Raw genomic sequence first — 16176 nt, 5'->3', positions numbered from 1 at the left:
TGATGTGAACTAAGTGCGACATGTGGTACTCAAAATATGATGCAGACATCTATATTCAATCTGTCTGTACAAACTGTGTACTATTGAGGCACAATAAATGAAACTTTTTTTATTATTATTTATCCATCCTTGAGTACAGCGTACACGAAAGTACACACGAGATGATGATTTGGTTTTTGGAGTGCAAATCTGTTCACAGTCAGTTTCACCATAATCTTTTAACAATTTAATGGAAAGAAATGTGTAAATCCATAAAAAGTGTCGACTCTCCTCAAAACAACATTCAACTAAAGTACAGTACAGGAGGTTTCAAACAACACCAAAAACTCAGCACAAACTGATGAAATGAAATGATCGATGAAATGAAAGCATGTTTTAAAACACATACAAGTTAAGTCAGGCCTCGTGCCTTATATTTTACAAAGAACCGAAACAGCCTGTATATCACAAGAACAGTAACTAATAGTGTTATCTAAAACAGTAAACATTAGCTGAAAGTGTTAAAAAGTGGTTTCTTAGTACCATTTAGCCTAAACCCGGTCCATTTCCTGTTAATACTCATCCTTAAAGTAGTTTCAAAGTGAATTATAAAGGCTAATACAGAGATCCGGTTGGAGTATGTGAACATGGCACCATGGAAAGCAGAGGTGTTTTGTACAACATCTACTTTTTATGCTGATGGAGACATTTAAACACTTTTATGACCGTAACAAAACTGCTGTGGTCCCTGAGGCCAGTTTCCACTCATTCACACTCATGCCATTCCGATTTTTCTGTCGTTTTTCCAGACGTCCCGTCTGGCGCGTTCAGTCCATGTAGTCCTTCACGCTGAGCATGGGCTCAACAAGCTGATTGTGGACGTGCATCAGCCCTGTAGGAGAGAAGACCCATCAGTATGTTTAGGAAATCCAGCCCAGCCGAAGATATTAAACCCCCAGGAGAGACCAAAGCCCTTAAGACCGGACGATTGCGTTTCTGAGAAAAGCGCTTGTGCGATGGACATTCCAGCGGGTTTAGATCTTGACCTGCCGTCTTTTTAGACGAGATACGAGCTTTGTAGAAAAAGATGAAAAAACAGATGAAAAGCAAACAAACAGCTGCTCTATTGGGTTTGCTCAGAGGGGAAAAAGGATGGCGAAAATTGTGGGGTTGGTAAGATTTTTTAAATGTTTTTAAAAAAGACGTCTCTTATGTTTCACCAAGTTTGCATTTTTTTAATGAAAAAATACAAGGAAAACATTAATATCGTGAAATATTTTGTGCTTGTAAAATCGACTGAATTGCATCCAACACATAAAAGTTTGTTTACATAATATATGTGTGTGTACTGTGTATATGTATATATATGTAAATAAATACACACACAAACATGTACGTATATTTTTAAGAAATATTTGATCAATGATCAAAGGAGGCTGTGAAAACAAATCTGCATTGTCTTTTGATCTTTATTTAAAACAAAATCACAAAATATAACCTTTCACTGGAGAATAACAATTTAAAATGGGGGGATATCATTATAAATATAAATATAAATATAAATATAAATATATATATATATATATATATATATAATATATATAAATCTCTATATATATACATTACATATATACATACATACCATACATACATATATATATATATATATATTATATATATATATATATATATAAAGAATTTTATGAAGTCACAACAGTAAAGGTCTTTATCAAACTGACAGAATTTTATATTTTAAGAGTTAACTGGTAAATCTGAAATGAACATTTTATTTGATTACCTTTAAACGCTTGTTATAATAAATAAGTAACTATGCCAGTCCTTTGATCTTCAAGCAATCTGCTTCCACAAAAGAGCAACTGTCCATCTACGCGAGTCAAAGATTTGCCCCTCAGGCAGCAGAGTGCTCAGTCACGTACCTTTAAAAATACTTCACAGTTTTAGACCGCTGAGCTCCAGCTCGTCGCATCTTCATCACAAACAAAATGGGTTTTCGTGGATGCTGCTGGAAGCAGATACGGTCCACATGTGGTTCACACGACCCTCCTCGATGGCTTTATACAGGGCAAAGGCCTTATGAGCCCCTTTGATCAGATCATGACCCATAAAGATCAAGGACAAAAAGTCTTCAGCATTGTCTTACAATGATCAAATCCGCACGGTGGCTTTCACGTTGTAGTTTCTGATTAAACCATGTCAAAAACTGTTTTAACTTTCGATTCATGCAACCCACCTTTCTTATGTCCAATAAAGAAATTCTCAGGTCATAGACCACAATAAAATATCGATTCTCATTACTGGTACAATATCATTTAAGTTTTAAAAATATATCTATCTTTTTTTTATGTATATAATTCTTATTATATTATGCTTTACAACTGGTACAATACACTTGGAATGTTTCAGATGATGCACAACAGCTAATGATATGAATTGACAATCAGGTGATTCTGCATCCAATCAACAAAATCAAGTGACCCGAAAAACATTTTTACCCAGCATCACTGTCTGTTAAAATATTCAGGTGATGTTTTATGTACTTGTATTCCCAGCACAATCAGTCTCACACTGAGAAACAAACACATGTTCAGTTTAGTGCTATAACAATGAGAACATTTGTTACTATATAAAAGAGTAATTTATATTTATCAATTGCAGATGACAAATGCTCCAAACAAAAGTGTGTCTGGACCGGAGGCAAAAAAGAAGCCACGGATATCACAAAGGATGCTATTGAAATACGGACAAAAGATGCCTTCAGGTACACTCATGTGAAGTCTTATATTTGGAACTATTACGATTTTATGTTGATGTGATCAGTAAACCGAGTGACATCACTCAAAATATACTTTCTTTTTAAGGTGCTTTGCAGCTGATATAACAATCAGTTTGTTTTCCATTCTGTGCCTCATTAATACATCTGTGTCTTTTATGGCTTATATGCCAGATGATACTACAGAATATCATCTCTCTTTCAGCTGAATGGTCTCCATCTTAATATGTGAATATTCTGTATTTTCTGTAATTTACCTCTCTGGCATCATCACGTTCCTACTCCCACGGTGAGCGTCATTGTGGGCACTTTGGAAAGATCGTTCCCAAAGAAACGAGCATTGGCTACTATCGTGTCTTTGGCCAGGGTCTTCACTCTGGTCCTGGACACAAGACTGGAGCCGGGGCTCATTAAAGGCGATGTGCCCAATCTGGACCAATGCCTGAAAAAACAAGAACGATTAATTAACAAATTAATGGATGAAAATATGCGATGATTCTGAATATAATAGCAGTTGGGTATGAAAGTAAGGCAAATCATTAAAAACAGGCATTACAGTAATGAGCCGAAATGTGCTGATCATAAAAACAATGTAAAAAAATTATTTTGACTGAATTTATTACTATTTTCTGATTTATTTTATTTTATTTTATTTTTTTGGGAGGTTTACCCCAGTAAATTCATAAAAGTTATTACCATTCTGCTCTGTATGTTGTCGTCATATAACCAACAGCCTAAAGCCTATATCATTTGGACCTATTTTGTTATTGTTAACTAAAATGATAAAAAATAGATTTTTATTAATTAAAATAAATCTGCAATCACATAAACTATAAATAATCAAACATGCCTATACTTATAAAAGTTAGACTAAAACTGAAATAAAACTAAATAAAGCTAAATATAAATATTTTTTAAAAAGTATTTAAAAAAAAAATCACAAAATAGTAAAAAATAAATAAATGCAATTCAAAATGGTATTAAATACTACAATACTATATAAATAATATTACAATAAACACTGATAAAATATCCAATCAATTATTGCTACAGCAAGCTTAAGAATCAGTTATGTGGCCAACAAACAGACCTCTGATTTGGAGTTGAACTGCGATCACCATACAAGCATTACTGACAAAAGCATTTTGTTATTGCCACAGTTAAACTGCTTAGAGAGCCAGTTTTATGTGTACAGATTAAGATATGCACCACAAAGCACTGTTACTAGTGTCTCTCGATTAATCCGTGTCTGAAAAAACAATTTATTGGGATCTGAATGTATTGTATGCAACCCATCCCCACAAACAGCTCAATTCCACCAGCATGCAGTAAATTTGCTGCTCAAAGGCTTTCACACTCTGCCTGCAGGTCGATGGCGTTGCCATCCAGTATCTGGGTGTTCTGGGGGTTCGATGTCAATGTGCTTAAAGAAGTTGTTCCACATGTAGGAGTGATAGCTCTCGGGATGATCTCTGGGCAGACCTGAAGATAAAAAGAAATGTAGAAATTGATTATTAATACTCTCTCTAAAATAACACTATATTTACTATACCACAACAACAAAAAATACAACAATAAAAAAGTCTCACAACAAAACAACAATGACTAATAAATATCTCTTTCTGTTTCTAAATACCACTAGAACTGGATTGTGGACAGAGGGTCATTGCATGAACGCGTTCTAACACTGTTTTATGTGTTATCCATGTGGTATTCGGCGTCGGCAGCTCTCGTTCTGTTTTGAGAGAGTTTGTGGAGATCTTGCATACCCAGCACTTCTCGTGAGAAGTGATCTGTGCAGTTCACACTCACACACATACTCATCCATGTTGCAAAATTTGTTTTTGTCTTTTTCCCAAATTTGAAGATCAGGTCTCCATTCTGGTGATATTAACCCCCCATCAATCGATCTTCTTATAACAGCCGAGGGGTGTGCTACCTGCAAACAATCAGATTATATAATGATCTATATACTTACATAATAATCAGAATCTTCCCGATGTACTGAATTTCTGTATTTCTGAGACAAAAGACATACATAGGGCAGGCGTGGGGAACTGATTGGTAACTTTTAGTTTACCTGTTGGGAGTCCTAAAGTGAAGTAGCGGTCAGCGCTGGGTTTGAACTGGATGATCCGGTTGCGGATGTACTTTGCAGCCCATTCGCTGGACAGATCATAGTCGTCCAGAATCACAAGTCTCATGACTTCTCACTGAGAACGGTCTATGCTGCAACCTTAAGACTCTAAAAATAAATACAACATCAATGCATTATTGACCAACACTGAACCAATTCAGATGATCAAGCAAAGCCCAGTCCAGTGAGGAGCTAAACAACCTAGATGACACATTGCTTTACTAAACATGATCGAATAACATGTACAGTGTTAATCAGAACCTACATATATAATAATAACCCTGCTATGATTTGCTTGTTTGAGCTTATATTAATGACATCAAATCCTCCAGCTTTATTAACAACCAGCTTCGTTTTTAAATTTCGAATCATTGTCGAATAAATGGTTTATGGAGTATATAATGGGGTAATAAAGTCTTTTACTTGCAGTAATAAAGCGCAGGAATTCAAGCCACGTCCGGGTGAATGGGATAAAAGTTTTCTTTTGAAAGCAACTGATCTGTGGGGGTAGTTTCCTGTCATGTGCGCTGACGGACGCACTTCCGGTTGTTGAGCAACTGCCCATACTATGGTGACCGCGACAAGGCTCTTCACCTATAATATGAAATAAAGCAATGTGCAGTATGAATGAAAGGGATATTAAGCATGTAAGTAGGATAAAGCGTTTAGATTTGAAATATGTGAGTTCAAGAAATATTTATATTTCATAATCGTACTGATCACAGTAATTTGAAAATGTGTTTTATTGCATGACAAACTGTTCATTTGTATGTTCGAACAATTGAGCAAATATCTGTTTAGCTATGTTTTATATGTTTGTGCTTATTGTAAATATTTGTCCAATTTTCACTTCATATTGTTTAATTTCTTTGCTACCTATGCCTGACCTTGCATGAGGACCCCAGGGAGTGCAGACGGCTGTGAGAGAGAGAGGAACAGAAGACTTCGGATTGAGGGATGATAGTGGGAAGACTTCTTGATTCATTTAGTGACAGCGGTTCGTTCGGACAGTTTCGTTTCAAACCGGTTTCAAAAAATGATCAGTCGGATCAGTTTGACCCCACATGGAAGGGTTTCACAGAAGGCTGCATCTGAACGTTTTTTGTTTTTTTTTTTTATGTGGATACGTAAATATTTGGTTACTAATTAATATTGACAGGACCAAAAAATAGAGTTTTAATAAAGCTACATCCACCAAATTTGGTCCAGGTTTTGGTTATATAACCGCTCTCGGAAAACCACTAATACCACATTAGCAAACGGCTACCTAGCTAGATTTAAGAAACAACTTAACAAAGAGCCAGGAAGTGATAAATGTGGCCGTACGCGACCAGAACTATGTTGTTCCTATGCTGAGTTCAAAACAACACTAAGTCGATCAACCTGAAATCGTAAGAAAGATTAGGTCAATTTTTAAGCATAAAATGAACTCTGTACGTGTTGTTAATGTTTAGTGGATCTTAATCCTCTCATAAATCACCAGTCTCATACTGAACCTATGACTTAGAAACTAAAAATTGTTTTTATATTTTTGTGTTTCTGCATCTCAAATACATAGACTATACACTGTGGAAATTACATTTTTTGCTCATTGTTGGTGGTACATGACTAAAAGTAAATATATATAGGTACTGAAAGTGTTTATTTATTTCTTTCATAGTGCAAATGTCTAATACTGTGTTTTAATTCTGTTTCTTTTGACTAAGTCACACAAATTGTCAGACGTTCTCTCCCAAACGAAACGCGTTGCGAATCGGTTCAACCGAATCACATATACAAAGAGCCTGTTTCAAAACAAGTATCGATTCATTTGCGATCGGACCTCACTGGGAAGGCGATGAGGGAGGGTTGGGGCGGCCGAGGAGAGGCTGTCTGCGTTCAGATGGAGGATTAAGCTGGTCCCTATCCTGACAGCATTCCACACACCCGACAGACACGCATCCCAAACATCATCCCACACCTGTCCGTCCCGTCTGAATCACTCCGGAATGCACCTGCTCCCTTCATCCCGTGCTGGCTCTCCATCGCTGGACCGCACCGGTGTCCTTTCAAACCACGAGGTGTGGGTGGGGGTGGTGCAGCGTTCTCTGTTGTTCTTCTGGACATGTTCATTCACGGACAGTGTTTGTGTGCCAACAAGAAGCATCTTAGAGGATCAAGGGTTGTTATTTTTATGGGGTTTAGATTCTTGTCTATTGTGCCAGCTCGCTTGCTGTTCGGAAAGGACGGAGAGCGAGATTCAAATCGGATTAAGATTAAACGGGAGAACCCCAACTAAAAGATTGACCATTTGTTCTTTGTCTTACTAGATTAAACACACATGACTTCTTCTATCTGAAATGAGATGACCCGTATGGATTTGGGAAAATCTGTTAAACCACATTGGATCGAGGCAAATACAGACAGTTTGATCGGAGTAGCCTAATGTAGGTCCATTTTTGGACTTCGCGTCGGACCTGAATAGGTTTTTTTTAAATTTGTCAACTCAAAATATTTTTTGGTCTGATTGTCATAGTAGTCTCGTCATGATTTTTTAAAAACGCTGGTTTGACACAAGATCCTATGTAAAAAATGCGTGTTTCCTTGTTTGAATGGGAGACTTTAGTGGAGAAAAAACTACAGTGGCTATTATACACACAAGAACATTGTCACATTTGTATTTTTGACGATCAGACTTGATCTTAAAACAGCGACTTTTGATAAACGTAAAACGCATGCAGGTCTGTCACGGTTATTTAACCTATTTAAAACCGAATCAATGAAATCGTTTTAATGAACAAACAGGTCAAACGAGGAATCGATTCGCATTAATGAATCGGACATGCCTAGCACTAATTGTGCAGAGAGCGCTGGTTTTTTGGAGAAGCGCTGTGGCTTTGCGTGCGTTTGGGACTAATAGGTTCAGGGACAGACAAATATGTTGTGGAAAAACAAACTAATATGTTATTCGGGAGTGTAAATCTCGTGACAATGGATTATGTCTTACAGATGGGAGAGCTGTGCGGTTCTGAATGAGTGAGGTGGGGCATGTTGCATCCTCCTTCTCTCCCTCGCCTTCTCTGTTTTTCGGGTGCTCGGGCAACATCATGTACACGCCGCATTAGACTTTCTGCTCTATTCCTGCAGTACGGTGAAAATATTTTGAGCTTTTATTTTGCATGGATTTTGCATGAGTATATTGTAATTGTGTACACTTCGGCCATTGGTTGCGCTCGCCCCCCACCACCACACAGGCCGAATGTTACTAGATTATCTCAATATGTCACGGGAGGGGACAGTGTGGAGAATAAGGGAAACATGATTATTTAGTGAAAGTGGTTGTGGATGTTTCTGTGCCATGCTGAATCTAGAGACAAAACACAGGCTACAAACACTTAAAATACCAATAAATTGGTTTTATATTACATTCTTTTTAAAACTTTATAATTTATTTTATTATGGGTTTTTATTTTACTGGGGTTTGAAAACACGCAAAACTTTCTTATAAAAAAGTTGTAAACAAAAGTGTAGGGGTACCCCACAACTGTAAATCTTTACTTCAAACATACATTTTATTATTACATGATGAAATTTAAATTTCTATTTAAAATACAGTATTTTACTTTTATTGATGAAGTAACTGAGTCATGGTTTTGGGGTGGGTGGGTCAATTATAATTGCCATTATTAAAAATGTTATTGTATGGTATACTATTTAAAATTAACAAATTTAAAGAGTAAAATCAAAATGAGCGTTTATACATGGTATTTCTTAAGAACCACATGCTGGTGCTATTTTTTCCTTGCTAGTACTACTATACTGTATAATACAGATTTTTATGTTTGTTTTTTATTTTTTGGTTTAACTTTTTTCCCCTTTCAAATATTTTTCCCAATTACTTTGGCCTCTTTAAAATGAATAAAAATATAAATATTACTTCAACATATTCAGCAATATATGAATAGAACACTTCAGAAATCAAACACTATGAAACTTTTGGAATTAAAAAAAAAAAGGATTGTAAATTTTTATTTGAACCAGCTGTAACTGAATATACAGTACAAATGACAGTATTACAACCCACTGATTTTAATGGTTTTTTTTGTTGTTGTTGTTGTTTTTGTTGTAATCTAAGACAAAGGTTACAAAAATACTATTTGAAAAAAGCAATAATTAAAAGTAAATCAAAGAATTTTTATTTTATTTATTTATTTTTAAAGTTGAAACGTAATAGGTGAAATACCACTAGTTTATCTACGCCCAAGAGCTCAAAGCAGGTTCTTTTAAAATAATAAGTTTCATACTTATATGTTATGCAAATTGAATTGGAGTTGGCGGGGATTTTTTGCTTTCCTGAACCTGACTTTGGTATTTTATTTAGTGTATTAATATTGTTTTTCACATCTCAAGAATTAGCATGTGGGAAATGTGTGCTTCGGATTAGGGAAAGTACTGTCTGCTCTCATCTCTGGTGTTGGTTCTGTGGTGTTTGTGTACGTTGTATTTCTCAGCTTTTTTTGTGGGCTTTTCAAGCAATTCAAGCCCTCAGGGAACTCCAATGATGAATAGAGGGAAACATATGTGAGGTAGTTCCAGTGCAAGCAAGTGGACGGGGCCCTGCTGTACTTACCAACATCGGGAAAAAATACCCAGGGAAGCTCCTGTAACCCAAAATTTCACTCTTTACCTTCATAAGGTGACCAACCACCCCCCAACCCACAAACACCAAAACAAAACAACAGCCCAACAAAAGCCAAACAAAAAAAAAACAACAAAAAAAAAAAAAAAAAAAAAAAAAAAACAAAAAGTTGTCCTTTCCGTTGATTAAAGGGGGCCTCTTTCAATGGGGACTTGGGTTCTTCTCTTGTCTTAACGTTAATTGGTGTCTTAACATGGAACCCACTTTGCTAAAACTGAAAACAGCTTAAATTCTGAATCACTTTTTGTTAAAAGTAGATGTTTATAATTACAGTGGTGTGATGTTTAAAAAATTTCTGGTTTTTTAAGGAGTTTTAAGGGCATTGTTGTTATTTTAGTATCTCGAGATGAGGGACTGGATTATATTTTTATTATTTCATATTTTTCCCCTATATATTTATTATTATAATATTATAAAATATTTTTGATTTTTTTTTTGTTTTAACAATTTTCCCATATTTATAATTATATTTTTATGTTATTTTGTGGTTGTTAGGTTTTCATTTTCTCTTTTCCTGGTCAGTTTTTTAATTTTATTTTTATAACAAACAGCTCTGGTTTTTAGTTTATGTTTTAGGTACATTCCTAAATTAAACTAAATGAAAATATGTTTATTTTATTTTCAAGCAATGGTTTTAATTTTAGTTAACCCTGCTTTAGTTCACGTCACAGCCTGGCGAAACTATGATTTGCTACTCGCTTTTGCTATCAGGTGGTGTTTATAAATTTAGAGGGAGTGGGGCCTTTTTTCATTCTAAAGAGAGGATTTTATTGAATGAAATTTTTTGCAATGTCCTGGGTTAAAGACAACGTTATTCTTTTTTTTATCCTGCTAAAAGCTCCCACCTTAATTTTGTCGTATGTTTGTTAGAACAAAGCTAAGAGACACACAGGGACTAAAAGCAGCGGGGCCTGGTTTTGTCAGAGTATTTTAAAAAAAACATTGGATCAGGGATTTCCAGTTCCCCAAATCTTGTCATGTCCCAAGACGCAGACCCTCGGAAGTCTCTACCATTCTCTAAAATTACCAAGATGCAAGTCATAATAATTAAGTGCAAATTGTGCCGAATAATAATCTCCAAATGGGTGGCTAGATTTACCCTAGCATGCTGGGAACGTGAAAGCCCATCGGCCCGTGTCTGCCAATGGGGAATTGAAAAATGCTGACGGTAAAACACAAAAGGTCTTTTTTTAATTTGCTAATGGTACGGGGTCTGGCAGGGCAGGACAAATGGGGAAGAGGGAAGGGACGCTTTATAATTAGTGCAAAAAGAGGAAACGTGGAATCATTTTCAAAACACACAAAAAACTGCTGACATAATGGCACAGACAACAGCCAAAGCAAAGGGAAAACACCATTATTCTAGGACCCATTTATTTTGGCTGTTTAGGTAATGGGTACGGAGGGATGAAAAACACAAATCTGACCCTAGTTTACAGACTTGAAGCGTTGTGATTGACCGCAACATGTCTGCTGCATTTCTTTAGTCCTCAATTTGGTGCGCCGGTACCAAGTCGGGGACTGAACCCTCGTTTTTTAAGAGCATAGTGCCACATCTAATTACGTTTTTTCAGAATGTGATGCAACCACAGAAAGAACAGTAGCCAATAGAAACTGGGACATGGAATGCATTACCTTTTTGATGGGAGAATTGGCAATTGCACAATGTGAATTTTTAGAAATCGAAAATCAGTGAGGAATACTCTAAAAAATTCTAGTGCATCCTGGAGGGCATTTGGTTAATAGCTTCTTTCTTTGAGTCTCTCGCTGTGTAGAACTTGCTCATTGGTCAAACATACTATTGAAAAGGAGGTCCAAAGTAATTATTTATCAAGTATTCCTTCTAAACCCTTACCAAAAAGTAGTAATACTTCAAGTTTATTTTATTAAGTTATACTTTAAGTAAAGTTCAAGTATATTTTTAAGGGATACTTTACGTGTAGCAAGTATACAACCATATTCATGTTCGAGTGTTGTTCTAGTAGTATACTTGTCAAGTAGCAGACTGTTTCAATACTCCTTGGGAGGCCAGCCCTGTGACTATATTTGGCCCGAGAGTGCCCACACCTTTATAGTTATATAAAAAACCAGATACTTGTTTACAAAAGTTATCACTTTAAGTATATAACGGTAGCTCAACTTTGAGTTTACACAACAACTAGTTTACCTCTATGGTTTTGTTTGTACTGCATATTATACTTAAAAGTGAACTTATATCCGGTCTACTGATAGTTACTAATTAAATACTTTGTACACTTTGAAGTATAGTTCTCAGTAAAACTACTAGTTTAGGTAGTCTTATACTTGCAAGTATACTCATAAGGGTTTCTTTAAGTGAACTTTAAATCATACTTTAAGTATACTACTATGTCCCCTATTTAGGTTTTAATTTGAATATATTTTGTTATAGGATACTATCTGAAACATTTTAAAAACACCTTAAAAGGAAAAAGGGACAGGGGGTATCTGCTTTGTAAACAAAACAATTTTTATTCTAGCTTCATAGGAATGCTTTATTTAAACCACTTTTAATGATGGGGTAAGGTTTCATTTAAAAAAAATAAATAACATATTGAACAAAGAGCTGAAAAAAAGCGACTAATGAATTGGATTGAGAATGAAAATAATCAAAAACGTAGATAGAGTCGATCAACAACCCAAAGCTTGGGACGTATTTAAAATTTTACCCTCCTACCTCCAGCGAATGGGATATTTATTCCATAACTTTACAGGTTTTTATGTTATTTTCATGGTCAGATGATCATGTTACATGGGTTGTTAGTATCTGTTGTGTTGTTTCTTTTTCTTTCTTTCACTTGTGTTTTTTTTTGGGACGAATTCTGTACAGAAGATGGGTACTAGCGCCCCTATACCGTATAAAATAAGGAAAATGAAACACAGATTTCTAGGAGCACAAGTATAGCTCAAATATATTAGACTTTTTGTAAGTATAAGACAACTAAATGTCATTTTAAGTAGGTAATTTCGAGGAGTACATAAAGCCCATTTCTGAGAAAAGTACATAAAAGTGAAACTAAAAGCATACTTTTCCTATTTTAGGGTTAAAAGAAAGCATACTAATAGCCCCACACTGAAATAAACTTAATTTTCCTTAAACGGAAAATTCTTTTTTTCTCTTTCTAAATAAGAACTTGTTTCTCCTAACCTACATGGGTCTAAATAATGTTTAAATAATAGGATTAAATGTTAGGAGTTTTTTTTTTTTTTTTTTTTTTAAAAATAATCCTCTGAAACTGCTTCTTTATATACTATGAAATAATTCACCTGTGAATAAATATTGAAAATGTCACTTTTGGGTTTCTTAGTAGTGGTTTGACATTCTTCACAATTTCTCGTTTCCGTATTTTTTCCCCCAGCAATCAAGAGTTTGGGCTAAGTAATGAAAACTGAATTTTAAATTTTCACTGGAATACTGTAATATTTAAACCCAGGTGACCCACAAATAGCAAGGAATATTTGCAGATGCAAGTTTAGCTCTTGCTAAGTCCCTCCCCATTGTTGGGATGCTGTGGTGGGGAGGCCCATCTTGGGCCCAGTCTTGCCTTGTCTTTTGTTTCCTTATGTTCTCAGTTCAAATTGGGATTTGAACCCTTCAGTGGGCAGAGCCCACAGAATCATCTTCCTGATTCCATGCAAAAAAATCCCTCAATCCTGCTGAACGGAGAGAGCGAGATGGTTGGGGGAGGGGAGAGTCACGGGACTGTGTCAGCTGAGGGGAAGAAGGGGGGTGAAAATAAGGACAAATGCAATGAAAGAGTGCCTGTATGGACAGAGGTGTTCAGCATTTCTGATGCAGTTTAATGCAGTTGCGACTTGTGATATTTTTTGTTGTGGTTTGCTTAGGGGTTGCTGGGTAGTTTTTTTAAGGCAGTATTCTTTCATGAATTCCCCTGTGTTTTCCCCATAATCAATCAAAATACAATTAAAGTTTCAAAAATCCAATAGAGAGCTGGAGGGGGATAATGTATTTTTATAGGCCACTCGGAAACAAGTTAGCATTTTAGGGCATTTTCCGGGTTCCTTCATCCCCCAAGGCAGGTGGGTTGTTTTGAATGGGTTTTTTAGTTTAAGTGGAAATAAGGTCAGTGGTGAGTACAAGCTCAAGATATTTTCACCATTTATTCATTTAACATAAAACACAGTTAGTACACACCCCCTTGGGATGATTTTTTTTTTTTTTAAGTTTTTTTACTTTGTCTTGAAAAAGGTGGTTGCTAACAAGTGGCTAAAATGGGGACAGTAAAAATTATTCATCAAACCGAACCGTTAAACACATCTGCTCACTAGTTTACTTCACACTCTCATTGTGACGAACTTAACAAATTCTAAATTTAAACTTTCAAGAAAAAATGATTTTTGGAATAAAGGCCGAAAACTGGATTAAATGATTGGGTGACATTGAAGTCATGTGACTTAGCATGTTTAACTTCAAAATTTATAAAAGTTGTTCATTTGGGAAGATTATCATGAACAAAACATATAAGAATCATACATTTTTTGATGGCCACAGCTTATTTTCTGCAATAATCCAGAAGCCAATGGAAAAATCCGATTGGGTTTTTTGTCAAAGGATCCAGGGGATGATGCTAACACAGGGGTTGGGCTCACAAAAAATACAGTACATCATCAACTGGCAGCGCTCTATTGCAGCTAGTCAACTAGCCACACAACTTCAAGTATCCTTTCATATCCATAAAACAATCTGTGCGGGACAAAAAATGCATGCCAAATGTAATGGTGTTTGGTTTTGTGTGTGGGGAAAAGGGTGAACCTCATTTTGTTTGCGTCGTTTCTTGTCTGGGTCTGGACGGGTTGTAGCCCTTTTCCTTCGACTGCCGTAGCAGTTTAATGAGAGCTGTTAAATGTCAGAGTCCACAAGCTAACATCAATTTCTTCTGTCCCAGTCAGATAGGATAGGAGGACAAACTCTCCGTTTCGCAGACACGATCGCTATTGATTTCCCTGGGGGACTGATTGTGTCTGTGCAGTCCAGTGATCACGAAGACACTGATACGGTTTTCCCACATTTCCACCAGTTTTATTTTTCGGAGGGCAAAGAGGGGGACGCTGTTTCTATGGGGTGATTGAAAAAAATTACAGTGTCACGCTGTTCAACAGGCCATAAAATAGCATATTTTTGGAGTGCCAGACTGTTGCGACACGGGTCGAGCAGCACAGGCCTGTTTTATTTGCCCGTTCCTCATTGACTGCTTCTTGACAAATTTGTTGCTGAGAGGAATTCTGCTGTATTGCGGCAAGGTGCCTGCGCCGCACCGCTAGCAGCTGTTTCTCGTAGACCTTCTGTTTATGTTCCTCTAGTTTTCACACCTTTTTCCAAATCGTCCCTCGTCCCCATCTGCACGCTCTGTTGTATTTCAAACCTTTTTATCGTTCTTTTATTTCTTGCCTTTTAATGTTACCTCCTTCTTTACCTTTGCTTTTGTGTCCACCCAGAAGAAAACAGCACAAGTAGATGATCTCAATTTATGTTTCATAGAAGCATCTGTTTCACTTAAAGGTCAATATGAAATCAAGATTGGTTCTGTTCTGGTCTTCCTGTTAACGATTTATCATTCCAAAAAAAGGAAAATGTCTTCATATTATATCTAGTCATGTTCATGTTAAATGTAGTCATTTGTCCTCTTCCAAAAATGGGCTTTCGTTTTTATGCAGACATCAGTTAGGCTTTGAAGACTGGCACTAGTGTTAGCAAATTCTTATTTGGTCTGACTCCATTTCTCCATAAATCAAATCCCTAAAATGTTTCCAGTTTCAGAAAAGAGGTTGCAAATGGCAATTTTTCATGTTGCTTTGTGAGAAATAAAAACATAGAGTAAAGAGTTATTATTGTTTACTATTTTTATATGTTGAAAGAAAATCATGAACACAAGTGTAACTAAAAAACTGTAACAAAAACTAAAAATAGTGGTTTAATTTTTGAAGTACGATTTAAAGATTTAAAATTAAAAACAAAATGCAAAAAAAAAAAAACTTTAATATTTTTGAATATGGAACTATAAAATTTAATGCGGATATTACAGCGGATATTATTAATTTAATTATTATTAATATTAATAATTAAAATTAATGATATTAAATAATTTTTTATTGTCTTCACTGTAAAAAATGTTTTCTTCGAAGGCTGTAAAACTATAACAGATTATTTGAGTATGTTTGGTTTAGTCTTACACTTCTAAATTTCATGTTTAATTCAGTGTCTTAGCCTTGACATCTTTCTTTTATAAAAAATTTGTGTGAAATTTACTAGCAAGTTTCTGAGTGAAAGGTTTCGAAGCAATTGTTTCAGCATTGACATCAGTCCCGGAAACTCGTTTCCCAGGAGAAAGATCTAAGAAGCAGAAGATGTTCCATTGTTCTCCATTGAAACTCATTGCTGTATTGAGATATTAAAGAGATTTCATTGTGATATTTCTTCAGTATGGCAACACTTCATCCATTGTTCTGTTTCTTCCATCTCTGTCTTTATCACACCTTCCTCTCACATTGGCTGTGAAGCACATGAACCCGCAGCAGTCTTGCTCAAGTGCAGTAGCTGCATTATATGGAATT

General features: G+C 35.8%; 1 pseudogene; it reads right to left on the bottom strand.

Annotated features, from left to right (window-relative positions):
- Positions 1-566: 566 nt before the first annotated feature.
- On the bottom strand, positions 567-4991 carry LOC109080746 (annotated as a pseudogene).
- Positions 4992-16176: the final 11185 nt, after the last annotated feature.

This window comes from Cyprinus carpio, chromosome A14, assembly GCF_018340385.1.
Source record: "Cyprinus carpio isolate SPL01 chromosome A14, ASM1834038v1, whole genome shotgun sequence".
Lineage (NCBI taxonomy): Eukaryota > Metazoa > Chordata > Actinopteri > Cypriniformes > Cyprinidae > Cyprinus > Cyprinus carpio.
This window is presented reverse-complemented; position numbering and strand designations above follow the sequence as displayed.